Source organism: Equus quagga, chromosome 21, assembly GCF_021613505.1.
Source record: "Equus quagga isolate Etosha38 chromosome 21, UCLA_HA_Equagga_1.0, whole genome shotgun sequence".
NCBI classification, from domain to species: domain Eukaryota; kingdom Metazoa; phylum Chordata; class Mammalia; order Perissodactyla; family Equidae; genus Equus; species Equus quagga.
Genome location: NC_060287.1, coordinates 10,897,840 through 10,914,237, shown reverse-complemented (window position 1 = coordinate 10,914,237; position 16,398 = coordinate 10,897,840). Strand labels below are relative to the sequence as shown.

The 16,398-nt window shown below is 37.3% G+C and overlaps 1 pseudogene; it reads right to left on the bottom strand.

Annotated features, from left to right (window-relative positions):
- LOC124231523 (uncharacterized) overlaps positions 1-16,398 on the bottom strand; it is a 168,463-nt pseudogene that overhangs the window by 15,866 nt on the left and 136,199 nt on the right.

Genomic DNA, 16,398 nt, shown 5'->3' with positions numbered 1-16,398 from the left:
TTCCTGTCTCTAAATTTATGCATCCTTGTCCAGATTCCCTGACCAGGAATGGGCCAATGCCTTGGCAACAAGAGAGGGATGCCTTGCTCGAAATTAGAAGTAATTACCCTCATCTTCAATAATTAAAAAGGAGAAACCAAAATGGAAATGGAGTGCACTGAATGAGTAATAAAGAGTAAATCAGTCATCTTTCCATACACTTCATTCAAATCCTATAGAATTTTTAACAAACTCTTCATGAACCCTGTTGTCTCAAAAAAATTTTAAGATTAAACTATACAAACATTAATTTTTATTTCCACTATCATTATGACAATAAAATTTAATATTTAAAACTAAATTTTTATTTTGATTTTCTATATATCTTTGAGATATAGATTGGGGATTCACCCCATTAGATGACTACCTTAATGATTAAAACAATTTTTACCTGTTCTTTACTTTTTCTTCCTTAACATTTACATCCATAAAATTACTCAAATTTCCCAGAAAAAAATTGTCAAATTAAAATATATGCAAAATGCACACACATGCACACCCTCAGTCTAAACAGTGGACATTCCAATGGAAAGACTACAATGTCCTACCATGTGAAACATGTTTTTCTTTCCTCACTCTTCCCTTCTCACCCCATTTTGAAAAGAAAGATCAAACAATTGACTGTGAAGGCATGTGTTGTGACCAAGCGTTATATGTTTCATTAACACGAGAGATGAATCAAATCACAGAATGCTAGAGCTGGAAGTTTCCTTATATACCAGTCCCACCCGCTTATTTTATAGATAAGGAGGATTGCTACAACCATAGAGAAGATGGCAGAGCGGGGAATAGAAGGGAGGTCTCTGTTTTGTAGCCTATAAAAATAAGGTCTCCAGTTTATAGCTTGTGTACTTTTCCAAACATGAGATTGACATTTAAGCAAGTTATACTTTTCTATTAAAGAGAACTTTAAAAAAGTGGAGAAATTTTAAGAAAGGAGGAAGAAGAAAGAACAAATGCGAGACAGTTACTAAATCTTGATTGGAGTTAAACTTTCCAAAACAGAAGAACCTTGTTCATAGTTTAACATACACTGATGCTGCTGCTCAGTCCCTGTTTTCGTCTTTTCTCCAGATTGTTACTGGACACTTCTTGTTCTAAAATTTACCTTCCGTCTATTCTTCTTCTCTTTATTTTTCTGACGTTGCCAAAGAATTTGAAGTGGCTGACACAACTGGGCTGCCGTTTACTCCCGGCAGCCTTTACTAATAAGTAGGAAACTATGGAAATTCCCTCCTCCATATTTATTTTGACTTGAAGAAGCTATAACATGAAACTTCTGTGAAAGTACTGAGTTCAAATCACACCCTCTCCTGAACTGTCTTACAAGCTCAGTAGTGTTCTGTTAAGAAACAGTGCCCCAAATCAAACACTTACATTTGATTCACATTGAAATTAACATATATAGGTCTTTCCTGGCAGGACCGGTGGCAACAGCAGTTGCTGATTCAGGTAAGTTGGTCATAAGTCTGCCATTTATAAAATCCTGCACTTTGGAATATGGCACTACTTTTTTCTTCTTTGCATGGCAAATTGTACAAGGCTGTCTTCCTACTTATACCTATTATAATTCTAAAGAAGTCACCAAACACACGGGACAGTCATTCATACTAAGGCACTATTTACTGAATGTATTGTCTGTATGCTGTTTTCCAGAGATTTGGTTATTAACATTACCATTGTTCCCATGTTGAACCAAGACAGGGCAGTGTTAAATTACTTGTCCAAACTCACATTACTGGTAAATGGAGGAACTGGAATCCGGAACCAAGTTTAGTCAATTGTATCTCCATTCTGATGCTTTTCTAACTTTGTTTCTCTAACCGGGCTCTGCCCTGACATCCAGTCTGGGGTATTCACTGCCCACTTTGTTCGGATGTCTGACGGGGACATCGGAATTCACACATCTATACAAATGAGGCTCTAAATGCCATACTCTCTCTCTAACCTCTATTTCTACTTTATTAGTAAATTGTTCCAGTACCTACTTAGCTGCTCACACTAGAACTTTAGAGATCTGTCTAGGAACCCTCCCTTTCTTGTAGTCCCACCAAGCATGTCCAATTAACCAGGAAGTCTAATCGATTTACCTCCCAAATATGTATCTCATATGTAATTCTCTCCATTTCCACATTTCTCCCTAGATACCAAGATACCATGATACCTGTCTAGAAGCATTGCATCCTAACTGGTCTTCCTGCTTTAACTCTTTCCTTACTATGAGCAATTTCTCACAAAACAGTTAAAAAATTACAAGTCAATTGATATCGTTTTTCTGCTTAAAGCATTTTTTCCATTCTTTTTTTTTTTTTTTTTGAGGAAGATTAGCCCTGAGCTATCTACTGCCAGTCCTCCTCTTTTTTGCTGAGGAAGACTGACCCTGAGCTAACATCCGTGCCCATCTTCCACTATTTTATATGTGGGACGCCTACCACAGCATGGCTTGCCAAGCGGTGCCATGTCCGCACCAGGGATCCAAACCAGTGAACCCCGGGCTGCTGAAGCGGAACATGCGCACTTAACTGCTGCGCCACCGGGCAGGCGCCCTCCATTCTTTTTAAAAATCCAAATTCTTTACTTAAGCCTTTAAGGCTGCATGATCTAGCTCCTGCCCTCATTATAGACACTCTTCTCTTTTACTACACTGTATTTCTATGCACATGCTTTTGATTCTTTTAATATCTAAATTCTTTTTCAACTCTGGGTCTTTGCACATACCTCTTTAGGGATCTCCTTGCAGTCCTTATTATTCTTATTTCTCAAAACTGATTACCATAATTATCTTCTCAAAGATACTCTTCCTTCCATGCTACATAATGGAGCACATATTGTTACGCTTTACTGAAATTATCCTGTTTTATTTCCTTCTAACTTTTATCACAATTTGTCATTAATTTATTTATTACATGTTTTCTCTTTCCCTCCACCGGAAAATAAATTTCATATAGTCAAAACTTCTTGAGTCTTATTTACTGATGCATTAATAATGCTACATACTAATGATTAGCATAGTAGCTGGAACATAATTTTCACTCAGTAAACAGTTACTAATTGAATAACTAGAGGATCCATAATCTTCCACTGGCTCTGCTGCTGTATCATTAGGAGCAGAAGAATCAGAAAACTGGATGCCTGCCATCCCAGTGAGCAGGTACGTTTTAACAAAGGGCAAGAATGCATAAGCTATTGGCATAAATCTTATTTCTGCTCATTTCTGGATATACAATCTAATTTCTGAGCTACTCATAAAGGTAGTGTATAGAGATGCAGTTACTTAATATTATGATTCACCTGCAATCTATGAAAAAGTTTGTTACCTGCAATCTTAGAGACAAAAGTACTTTCTCTAATGAGGCCCAGTTTTTTGACAAAGATAATTAGGCAGATACATAAAAATAGATAGATAGAAAAATAAATCATGGAAAAGATTAGGGAACAAAATCTGGGAGTACATGAATAAAGAATGTGAAGTGCCGAACAAGGATCTGAAATATGACCTTAATAATAGTCTGATCCTTTTTTAATTTATTTCCTAAGGCAAATGTTATGATTGTCTTCCTTTTACTCTTTTTTAAAGTTCATCTTTCTGCATTCTCTTTACTAAATAAAAACATGGCATCATACCAACTTTAATTCCAATTTTAAAATAAGACTGAGTTTAAAAACACTCATCCCTATGGCAATATGGGGGTTTTAAGTTGCTGACTTTTTAGTGGACCACATCAAATTTAGTTTTTCAATAAGGGATTACTTCATTGTACAATTATCTGTTGAGTGCCTATTATGTACCAGGCTCTGCTAGATCCTGGAAATATAGTAATGAATGGGAGACACACTACTCAGAAGTTTTTGGTCTGGGAGTATGTGGGGTCATGCACATGTATTAGCAGATAAGTTACAGCACAATACAAAATTACTGCAAGTAAACAAATCCTGTGACTACTCTGGGGACAACAACAACAACAACAACACTGCTTAGAAATGTAAGACTTTTGAATATAGTCGTAGGGTCCCTTGCTAGTTTTGAAGAACTAAGCTGCCATGTTGAGAGAGACCTATGTAGAGAATCACGTGGCAAGGAACTGTGGGCAGCATCTAGGAGCTGCGAGCAGACTCCAGCGGATAGACAGCAAGAAAGCAGAGACTTCAGTAATACGTTTGGAAGAAGGTGCATCATGCCAAAGCCTGAAGGGGTGTGGAGGTAGCTTGCTTCCTCCTGAAGGATCTGACTCACCCCAGCCTTAGGTGACATCTGATTGCAGCTTTGTGAGACTGAGCAGAGGACTCAGCTAAGTGGTGACAAGACTTCTGATCTGTGGAAACTGTGATAAACGTGCATTGTTTTAAGCTGTTAAATTTGTGGTAATTTGCTACACAGTAGTAGAAATCTAAGACAGAAGGATTTACCTTGATTTCTGTTTGGAAGGATGAGTTAGAGTGGCTCATACAAGAAAAAGAGGTAAGTATGTATTATGTGAAGGTAAAATATGAATATGTTGACAAAGGACATGCCATATTTGAAAAATGGTGAAAATATCATTTTGGTAAGAGTTTAGGACATTGACTTACTTTTCAAAGAAATATTTTTTCTACACTCCCTTGCATTTCTTAGATTTCTTAGATAGAACTAATACCCACATCTTTATTTACAATTTGGAAACTTGAGACCTAGAAAAGATAACTAATTCATACAAAGGTAGATTAAGGTCTTTTGGGACCTGAGGCTTACACAAGGGGAGAGGTCTTTAAGAAAAGAAAACAAAACTATGAATACAAAATTAAATACCTATTAAAAGTGAGGAAAAATATAGGAAACTGGAAAATTTAAATACTGCAAATATCACAAAGATCAGAAAAGTAGAATAATACTTAGTTAACTGGCTACACACTGGAGGCTCTGTGCCTTCATCATCTTGGATATGTCTACGCAGTGATAGGAAAGGTATTTCTTAAAGTCATTCCACACTGGGCTAACTACCTGACTATTCACAAAAATTACTGCACACCACATAAATATATCCATATAACCTAAAGTCAATCTGTCCTCAACTCAACTTTCTCTTGCTAGATCCAAAAAGTGTCAATGACCACAAGAATGCCACCTAATAAGAGGAAAAGTCTAACAGGGTGAAAAGAAACTGCACTCTTAACCAGTTATGGTTAAAATATTCCACTTCTGCAAAATTTTACAAAGATATACAAGCATGTGAGCACATTGATAAAGTGTCTTGCAATAACATGAAAGAAGCCTGTACAAGTGATGGGTGCTCAAACTTAACCTTCATTAGTTTCATAATCTGTCCTGGATTTGTCCACAGTCACACGATTAGTGGCAAGACCTGGACTAAAACTACGTCTTCTTGATACTCAGCCTCACGTGCTCATGAAAGTCCTAGTAATAGAGTGAAAAGGTGAATGGTACAGGTGTGTGTGTATGTTTCTCCAGTTGCATAATGAAGGATCTATTGACAGAGCCTAAATAATGTTTTTTAATCCTAAAAAAAAATGTGGAAGTTATCTAAAGCATACAAAGGCAGTTTGTATTCATCAGAAAAAGCACTTTATGGGTTATGGATAAATAAAGCTCTAATTGGATATTATATTAGGAATTATATTAAGAAAGTTGGTTGGAACTTGTTCTTTGTAAATTGACTTGGCAGGGATGTGCTCCCTGGGAAACCAGGCGTGTTTTGGAACAGTGCCGAGGCTATGAATCATAGCTTCTCTGTTGACAAAATATCCAAAATATGGAATCAACTCACTAATACAGTCATGTACAGACAAGTATGGATGTTCCTTTTCCCTCTATCTCCCATCACTCAAACCCTTTCACTCCTGCTGTCTTAAGTGAAAGACTATCCCATCATGGACAGTTAGTTAGAGGGCAATGATAAGAATCCATGAACAGAGCTGAGAGGAGAACCATGGGAGGTAGGTTAGACCCTGAAATAGGGGTAAGAATAGAATACCGGGGAGGAGAATAAATCCTTTAGCCATATGCAACGGCCTGGAAAGGCTAAAGCAGAATCTTCGGTGTCCTGAGAAACAGGAATGGAAAGAACAGGATTAATCTAGATAATCTTCTAACACAAAAGCTTCCGCCTAAAATCACATGAGTGAACAATCACAGGCTCTCTTCCTGCACTGGATGGGGAGCATTACAGAAATGGACACTGATGACCTGGTTTGCTTCAAATTTGTGACAGTATCTGTGAAAGAATATAGGCTCTCAAATACATCACCATCACCAGATTTACAAATTTTAGTATAATTCAAGATATGACTTTATATCATTTCCAAGAATTTGAATATTGTTACAATCAATCTCAACCTGAGTTTTTATAATGTTAAATTTATATCTGAAAAACACTCAAATGGGACAGCGGGAGGGTGAGTTGGACATCTGAGTTTTAAGAAGGATGAAAATTCTATATTTTCAAGGATGATCAGAGCATACTGATTGTCCTAATTTTCTATTTATTCCTTCTTGACAATATTCAGGGAAGTGTTTTCCTGTTATACCACTACAAACATGCAATCAAGTCTTGGTGCATTCAAAAAGCTCTAAGTGTTTGGTGTATTTTCCATGTCTTACGATGTTTCTTTTTCTTCCTGTTACCTACACATAGATAGTTTTTCAGTCAAAAAGTATGAAGTATTTTGATACAAATATATTATATTAGTGATTGTTAAAGACTCTCATACTTTAAAATTAGAGATTAATCTGGTAGATTTTATCTTTTAAAATTTGTCACCCAACAAAATAAATTATATAGATTTGTTTCCATAGAAATTGTAATGTCATTTCTATTACTAATTTCCATAGTGCTTATTTCAAATTTATGTACAATGGAATTGATTTATTTAATTAGTTATATAATTTATAGTTACATAAATTAACTGTAATAAAGACTTTGTGTGTGTGTGTGTGAGGAAGATTGGCCCTGAGCTAACACGTGTGCCAATCTTCCTCTATTTTATGTGAGATGCTGCCAAAGCATGGCTTGATGAGCCATGCTATGTCCACCCCCAGGATCTGAACCTGCGAACCCCAGTCACTGAAGCAGAACATGCAAACTTAACTACTATACCATGGAGAAGACTTTTTTCTTCTAGTATTTCATATCAATAGATTGAATTAGAATTGGATCTTTGTTACTTAGTGTCCAGTAGTTTTAAAACAAAAAGATAAGAAAAGTAAGTTTAAATTCAACCTGGAGGCAAGAGGCAGTATGTTGTAGGGGAAAGACCATTGGTTTGGGTGTCAGTCAGACCTGGGTGATGTATGGACAGGCAAGAGGGTTTGGAAGTGGCCTCTACAATTTTGGTTTGCTTTTAGCACATTTTGACCTATCGATATTTGAATGACTCGATTATTTACTTTCAGGGCTGCTAAGTATGCAAAGCAGGAGGTGATAAGGGTATAAATCCATAACAATGTCAAAAGTAAGCAAGTGCTTAAAAGCTGCAGCTCCGAGTGGTTGGATTCATGAACAGGGGCAAAAGTGCACAAGCACTGAGCAGTTGCCTGCAGAGCAATCTGGTCAGATGATCTGCAAGTGAACACAAGTGAGCAAGAAAATATCAAAGCTGCCACATGTTGTATTCCTGCTGTGGATTCCTAGTCAGCCATGTCTGGGGGAAGAAATAAAGATGGTCTAGTCATATCTGAAAAGAAATCTGGCCAAGATAATCAAAATGAGCAACGATTTGCACAAATGGAGCCACCTGCTTCTCCCTGACCAGCTGGTCTCTCTCTAAGCCTATAGAGCTATATAGAGATCAGAGCCTGGAAGACTTTCCCTAATTCTCCTTAATGAGGATAACTCTCCTTGCAGGGACAAAAGTGCTGGGGGCAAAACGGCAGAAAGGAGGAGAAAAATGTTCTGTGATTATGTTTCCAGTGTAGTTTGAGTTTCTGATCATGACAAAATGGCCAAAGCTACATGAGATATTGATGGTGATGGATGCAAAACTCGGGGAAGATTTATGGAATGAGAGATAAAGGAAGTTGGAGATTGCTGGTTAATGGACTCAATTAAGATTCAGGAACCAATATCTATGTAAAGATCATCTCTGGCATCTATGCATAACTCTAAGTTTACAAGACTTATTTTTAGGGGAGGGTGGTGAGGAAGATTGTTGCTGAGCTAATGTCTGTGCCAGTCTTCCTCTATTTTTTGTATGTGGGATGCTGCCACAGCATGGCTTGATGAGCAGTGTGTAGGTCTGTGTCCAGGATCTGAACCTGCAAGCACTGGACTGCCGAAGCGGAGCGCGTGATCTCAACCACTACTCCACCTCCACTGGGCCAGCCCCTACAAGACATTTTGATGGTTGATAAGGAGTTGCAGAAATAAGATCCTAGGAAACTGTCCAAGGACAGTTTGAGACCTAGAAGGATGAAATAATTTAGAAATCTCAGTGATTAAACTATAGAAAAGTGCAGACCAGTGATGTGGGGAGGCAGAAATGTCAATTAAGATTCTAGTTTTGGAACAATCAGTATGAACTATAGTTCATAGGATAGTCTGTATGAATTATATACAGGCACTACATGGTTCTGTATGGAGGAATTTGACATTGAGGTTCAGGGATGGGTAGCTTCTGGTTTACTGATTTTTATTATCAATATATAGTTTGGGCCTATCTGAGGGTTAAATGGTATTTTCAGAATCTATCTTACAGGCTGGCCTGGTGGCGCAGCAGTTAAGTTTGCATGTTCTGCTTCAGCGGCCCAGGGTTCACTGCTTCGGATCCCAGGTATGGACATGGCATTCTTTGGCAAGCCATGATGTGACAGGAGTCCCACTTATAAAGTAGGGGAAGATGGGCATGAATGTTAGCTCAGGGCCAGTCTTCCTCAGCAAAAAGAGGAGGATTGGCAGCAGATGTTAGCTCAGGGCTAATCTTCCTAAAAAAAAGAATCTATCTTACTACTGCTGACTTAAAAAATAAAAAGAATTTTTGTCTCATCCCTTGCTCTTTTCTAACTGCAATAAATTGATGTGTCTGATTTAACTGTTTGACCATAATGGAGAAATCCTAGCTAGTATTTAAATCTATGTTAGTCTTCATGCTTCCTGTGGGTTTCTGTTATTTGAACAAATGCATAATTTCTCTCTTGCGTTATCAATCTCACACAATTCTCTCAAAAGTTTGAGATTTTAAGTAAAGCTACATGATTATTGTTTTGAGATTTGAATTAAAGCTATAATTCTTTTGGCAATTATGTTCTTGTTTTCATTATGTAAAAATGCGTCAGCTTTGTTGAATAGAAGTGGTTTGGGAAGCTTGCATCCTCTAGTCTCCTATTTTTATTCATGCTTCCTACCTCTAATTTCTCTGGTCTGTAAAAGCAATGAATATAAAATTCAGAAGACAATAATTCTGTTACGTTTCAAAAAACTGTCCACTCTCCCCCAAATGTCTTAGTACACCTGAATTATTTTGCACTTCCCTTTGCATTGATGTTCCCCTGATTCTAAAATCACTTCAGACATTTGTTTAAAAGAAAGATTTCACAGTCTACCGTAGATCAATTCTCCATGTCATTCTCAAGATAAACCAAATTTGGGAAACATTATTTCATACATCATTGTCTTACCCTGTACACAGAGACAAAGTAAATTATGAGGCTACTTTTTACATATGCTGAATCTATTTCATCAATAGTGGCATTTAGGGACTTGATTTATCTAGAAAATTTACTCCAGTGATAGACCTTATTGAGAATGTGTTTCAATGGAATCTATGATATTACTCTACTATCCACTGGGAACACTTTAATTTAAAATCTTTAGTAACTAGGAGTCTCCAGTATGGTGAGTGATTACAGCTGTGAATTATACTTCCAACAGCTCAGTATCAAGACAAGCACCGCATGGCAATATGCAGAAAAACTTTTGACAACTTTCATTTAAAGAGATTAATTAGAAAGTGTTGCTGAAAAATGTCCTGGTGTCTTTTGGCTCAAGTTAAATTAAGAGATTTAGGAGTGATAAATATATTTTTTATTCAAGGAGTTTAAGTTGAAAGAATAAGACATAGTATTCTTATTTATTTGTATCTCTCAGGGTTTAGGAGAAAAATATTTCTTCTGAAGTTAAAGAATATGTTATGGACTGCTTCTTGAGTTGGACCCAGATTACACCACCCCTTGTCCACCCACACCCCCAAGATTATTTTAGGACAATATGTGTTTGAAGCATCCAAGATTTTTTGAGCTGGATCAGAATTTAGTCAAATTGCCGACATTGACAAACTCCCTCAAAGCTCATATTCTCAGCATTAGTGTCTTTTCTCTCTCTAGCACTTTCTTACTCCTTACTGCAAACCGTCTACTAACCCCAACCATTGCACTAACATATTTACAAATGCACAAACAAGCAATGGTATGTCTCAAACAAGTGTCTATAACAATTGCTCTAGTGGCTAGGACCACAACTGATTTAAAACGTGGGGGGAGTTTTCCTTCTTCTCATCTAAACCAAGACTTTACTGCAGCAGACAGTAGAGAGGTAAAAGTCTTTATGGAGGGCGATTGGATCAATGGAAAATAAGACTCTCAGCTATTTAGATAACACCGGTCTGTCAACATGGACTTTCAGAACTTGATTTTATTTTTTTAAAAATAGTGCTTACTGTGTTTCATACACTGTTTTAAGTACTTAACAAATAGTAACATTTAATTCTAACAAGCCCCTGCAATAGGTAATGTTATTACCATCTCTATTTTACAAATGAGGCAGAAAGAATTAAGAAAGTTGCCTAGAACGATAGAGAAACTAAGTGACAGGGTCAGGATTTGAACCCAGGAAAAATAGCTCCAAGTCTGAGCTTTGACAACTACAAATGCTGCCGCTCACAAGATTATTCAGTACTATACAAGGCTAATGACACAATTCTGACATTTTTCTACACAGGTGGCATTCCACTAGGGCTGAGTATCCTTCTAGAAGTTCAAGGCATCTTCATCATATCAGGTCACCAGGTATGACAAGATGCACACTCCCATCCATCCCATCTATATAATGTAAAAGGCACACACAGACTACTTGTAATATCATGAAGATCCTCCTTTCTCCTCATGATCGCTCCCCACTAACTTTCTTTTGAGAAAATCACATGCTAGAAAAAAAGACTTTCCAAGTCACAAATCAACCAGCTAACCTTTAAGGAAGCTGTCATAATAGGGACTTTATGGCTTCTTGGCACATACTGAAAAATGACTCATGATCAATCTTATGGGCTATTGAAAGAAAATTAGAACAGAGCCTTGCCGATAGTCATCTAGTTCCAACTGGAAGAGGCTACAGGCTGCTAATTCTCCTGTCATTTGGTCCCTTCCTGTAGATTTAAATTGACTTGCCACACCCTCCAGAGCAGAGTTTCTTACCATTTTACAGTCATGGCCCCACTTGAGAAACAGATAAAAAGTATGGATCTTCTCTCCAGAAAGATGCATGGAAGGACATGGAGAGCAACTATTGTCTGCAACATTGGCAGACACCACCCCCACCCCTTGCCAAGCCCAGTAATGGAACCCATGAAGGGCATGAACTCCCGGTTAAACCTCTTCACTCCAAAGGAATTGGGGAATGTCCCTCTATGCTGTGACTGCAATTTGAAGGCTCGTTTTTTGATAACATTGACTCCTTTTGTAAAGAGGTCATTGATCACTGGTCACTGTAGTGAGAAACCTTCTACTAGGTGTTTTTGCTTTTCCTCAGGAACATTAAACTAATCTCTCTATTTATTTATTTATCTATAGCTCTATCTCTTGATCTATATGAAGTGATAGAATATTATAAATAAGAAAATTACTTATTTAGCGTTGGTTGTGAAATAGCAAAACAAGTCTCTAAGTTGCTGTACCTAAAGAGGATGATTATAATACTTCAGAAATAGTTGTCAAGGAGCATATGGCTTAGCCCAACAGGATATCAGTTTTCAACTCCAACTCAAAAAGAAAGGCTGTTTTCCTTTCAGAAAGATTGGAAAGTAAAATACATGCTCAATTACTGAATGTGGAGAACATTGAAAAAAAATTTGAAATGGGACAGAGAGAGCTCAGATTAAGCCATTCCTTCATTGAAAAAAAATATTTACTGAGAACTGCATACAAGAGCTTCAGCACCATATGAAAAGAAAGTAGGCATTAGGGTGGATCACTCACTCCTGCTATATTTTCAAGGAAACCTGTACTTTGTCTATCATAATATTTATTAACCTTTACTAGTTTTGTTTTTTAATTATCTAACTTTCCTGCTAAACCATAAGTTTCAAGAAGGTAAGATACATGTATCACTGTAATGTCTGCCTTACCCTGTTATAGTTCTTATTAGGGAATACGTATTTTGGTTAGTAACAAAAATAATAAATTCTAAGTATGTGTTAATCACCGTACTAAGTAAATACATTCTCTTGTATTTCCTTTCATTGCAATAGCCATGAGAATGTTTTGGTAGTTTGAAGTAAATATAATAGTATATAGACGATCTATGTATTAATACATATTTATTGACTGACTGAATAAATACATTAATGCATTTTTCAGAATTTGTAGAAAATTTACTTAGTAATGTGACAGTAATTTAAATAAATTTCAAGCAATCATTTTTTGCAGTTAATAATAGGGATCCGTACATAGAAACTATGTAATTAAGCCTATTGCTGTTACAGAAGAAAAATTTGAAAGATACAAAGTCAAATAGAATGCAAGAAAAGAAATCCAGATCTGATTAATCTAAGGCAGAGATTATTCTCTTGGTCATAGCTTGCTAGGTATTATTATTGTTTTCTTGTGGAGGAGAAATTGGGAGATTACACCAAACCCCCTGAATACCATCTACAGTTTAGATAAGTAATTTTTGCTTCTGTCACCCCTATCATAAATTTTATTCATTTCTCAATCTAAATGCAGGTGTGTTTATTCATAACTAGTCTCACTTGTTTCATGAAATCTCATTAAGAAACTGCTTCTTGTGTCATTATAAATAGGTATTGGAATGGGATGGCCTGTTTATTGCATTGAGTTTCTGGGCCTCAAATGAATTAAAGTGAGCACACTCTCCAAGAAGATTGTCTTAGGTCTGTTTATTTCAGCTTATCTGTGCCACACAGTAGGAGACCTAGAAGACACATCGAATGTCCTTATATCTAGAAGACGCCATCAAATAGTTTCACTGTCTTCTACTCATCATGGAGATACATCTGCTAACCTGCTTCATTTCCTCTTCTCACATCAGAAGCTATTGGGAGCTGTATCTTGCTCAGGCAACTGTCTTTTCCTTGCAGAACTACCAATTCTTTCGCTTTGGAATTTAAAGCCTAAAGATAAGATAAATCTGATTAAGTATCCTCTAATGTTTTAGTAATCTGAAGTAAATATAACAATAAACAGAGGATCTATGCATTAATATATAGTTGTTTCTCTATTAATCATGAGAAATACCAGTGTCAAGGTGAGGTCTGTCTGCATTCAGTACTTAATTCTAACCCAATCTAAACTCTCCTATTACAACAGTGACATTTGTCTATGGTTCCACCTGCCCTGCCTCTGCTCCTCTGACTACTTTTTGTCTCTTAAAGGCTGAATATGTGAGGGAAGTACAGCACCCTCTCCATCCACTGAAAAGAGAGCACTGCAATTCCAAACCCCCGACCATGATTTTGAGCTAAGGAAGAGAAGAGAGACAGCCATCCATATTACAGGGATAAAATTGACTTCTGAGATCGATAGAAATTATAATTAAGCTGTGGATATTTATCCCTCTTAGAGCCTTCCATTTCTCAAATATTTAAATGATGACTTAGCAATACAACTTTCACATCATCAGCGTCTCTGCGGAAATTGGAAATGACAGTATGTGATACAATTAAAATGTATATCCACAACCACTCAGAATAATCATGGCTAATTAGAAATTATGAATCATTAAAACGACATGGTTTTCTGTCAGTATGTGTGCACAGCACACTCATGTCTTCTAACTTCCCAATCCAATCTCAGTAAATCTAAGGAGGTACATTTGTTTCAATATTTCTATTAAGCCCCTCCATTAAGTAAATTACCATTACAGCCAAAGTTTAAAGGTTATCTGGGCTAGCAAACTACTCAACATAGCTAATACTTATAATTAGCTGTGGTGAAATTCCACATTAAACCATATTTTCAATAACAAATCATTTATGCAGGCTTATCAAGATTACTACAGGGCTCCTGATGGAATTCAGAGTATTTTTATCATAATAAAATCCTAATTTCTATTTTCCTTGTATCCATCATTAATTTTAATGCCAACTAAAAAAATCATCCAAATACTTCAGTATTTCTGAAACAATGTTGAAACAATGTTTGGGGAAAGTGGAAGTACAAAAAAGAAAAGAAAAAGAGTTGAATTAAAACTATGAATTTTTTTTGAAAATTCAAAAATTTTTTTAACAAACCTTCAGAGTAAACTTAAAGGAAAAGAATAATCCTGTAAAAATTGTTTTTGTTAAAATAGCCTAGATTTAAATAGCATTCTCAGGGAACACAAATGATCCAGTTTTCATATTAAACTCTCCATACACGAGAAAGATTAGGGTGAGGAATTCCAGGAAAGATAGCCACAGAATAGGTCTTCTTCCTGGTTGTCAACAGATTCCACATCTTCTACTGTCTCTGCCAAGCCAGAGTGCAGGCAGGGACCATGCTGGTGCAGCATCTTCTTAAGCTGAAAGCATTGAAGCAAAGGGAAAAACTAATATGAAGGAAAATGATGAATCTAGACCTGCTCTCTCCGAAAAAACTACTGACAGTTATGAATTCATAACCCAAAGACAAGTTTCAGACATCTTCCTCCAGAAATTGTGGTAAATATGCTCCAGAGTCTAAATGGAATGTGATTCCAGAAATCTCCAACTTGAATAGAAAGAACTTGGTGTAAGACTGCAAAGTTTAAAGAAATCAGTGGGTAGTGAAACACGATTGAGGGCAAGAGATGCCTAGTGGCAATTTTCACTTGGATATGTATGTTTTAAATTATTATGGCATCTATAGTTACAGACAAAACCCACTGCTAATGCATAAAATATTCTCTAGCAGATGCAGAATTGATGCTGCCATTACTGATGTGCTGGTTATTACACCGAGTCTCACAGCTTCATATCCACCCTTCCAGCCTCTCCCTTGTGACGCCGAGGCTGGGACTCCATAAACTTCATTTCTGCTTTGCCAGCTGGAATCTTGTTAGGCTCTGCCAGTGGGGGCCACTAGAAGGAGACGCGAAGGCTGGAGCATGAAGAAAGGACTTACTCCTCCTTGTTTTGCATTATTTGTCTTTCAATTTGGCTGCAGCAGATGTTCTTCACCCTTAGAGTGGCCTCTGGTACCTGTTTCCAGTTTGTATTCCCACAACCCAAGAATGAGCCTCATCATCACCAGCACTCGTGGGCCAACAGTCCCTCCTCAGAGATCTGCTTCCAGCACTTCAGGGACCCCTCCAACCTTCTAGGTTCTAATGATCCCAACCTCTTCCTTTATGGGGGGTCCCCCAGACACAGAGGTGCTAGCTGCTTCTTGCAGTTACTCCTCTGAGACACTCAATATTGCCTTTGTCTGTTCAGTCCTCTGGAACCTATTTAATTCTCTACCTTAAATTCTCTGTTAAAACATAAAATAACTGGTATCATTTTCTGACTGGACCCTGACTATTATGGCAAGTGAACAACTATTTGAGTGATATATGTAGCCTTGCTCTGCAATTCACGGTTCTGGCTTGGTGTCCACTATAATGGACATAAACTGTTTGTTCAGCACCCTTTCCTTTGAAGACCACCCCATCCTCCGTGCTTTGATCTTGGTGGTGGTAGAAAAGCTGTCAAAGATGGTATCCCATCATCATGACAGGAGTGGACTCAGAAGCCAGGTTGACCATCAGATCACCCCAATTTTCTGCTACAGAGATTGGTTTAGGTGTAAGCATGAGATACAGCTGGACCAATCATAGTCTTTCCTGGGACTTTTCTATTAGGGTGGGTGACCTGTGGTCATGTGAGGGACAGAAGTTGTGGAAACTAGCTTTCAACTTACCTTCTTTCATTGGATTTCCATCCACAGTAGAAGGAATTGAGAGAAGCAAAACTGAGAAATGAAGAGCGAGAACAAATTTCATCTGGACCATTATATCCAGCCCTTAGGCCTCTAGGGCCGCCTCAGCCATTTCTATAACTTTAACCCAAGTCATCTAACTAGTGTGTGTCAGCAAGTCATGTGAAGGACTAAAGAAACATTAGTACTGAACAAAAAGGAAAGATATTTTTGCTGAAATAGCCAGAAAATATACGCTTCAGGTTTAAATGAGCCTATAACCA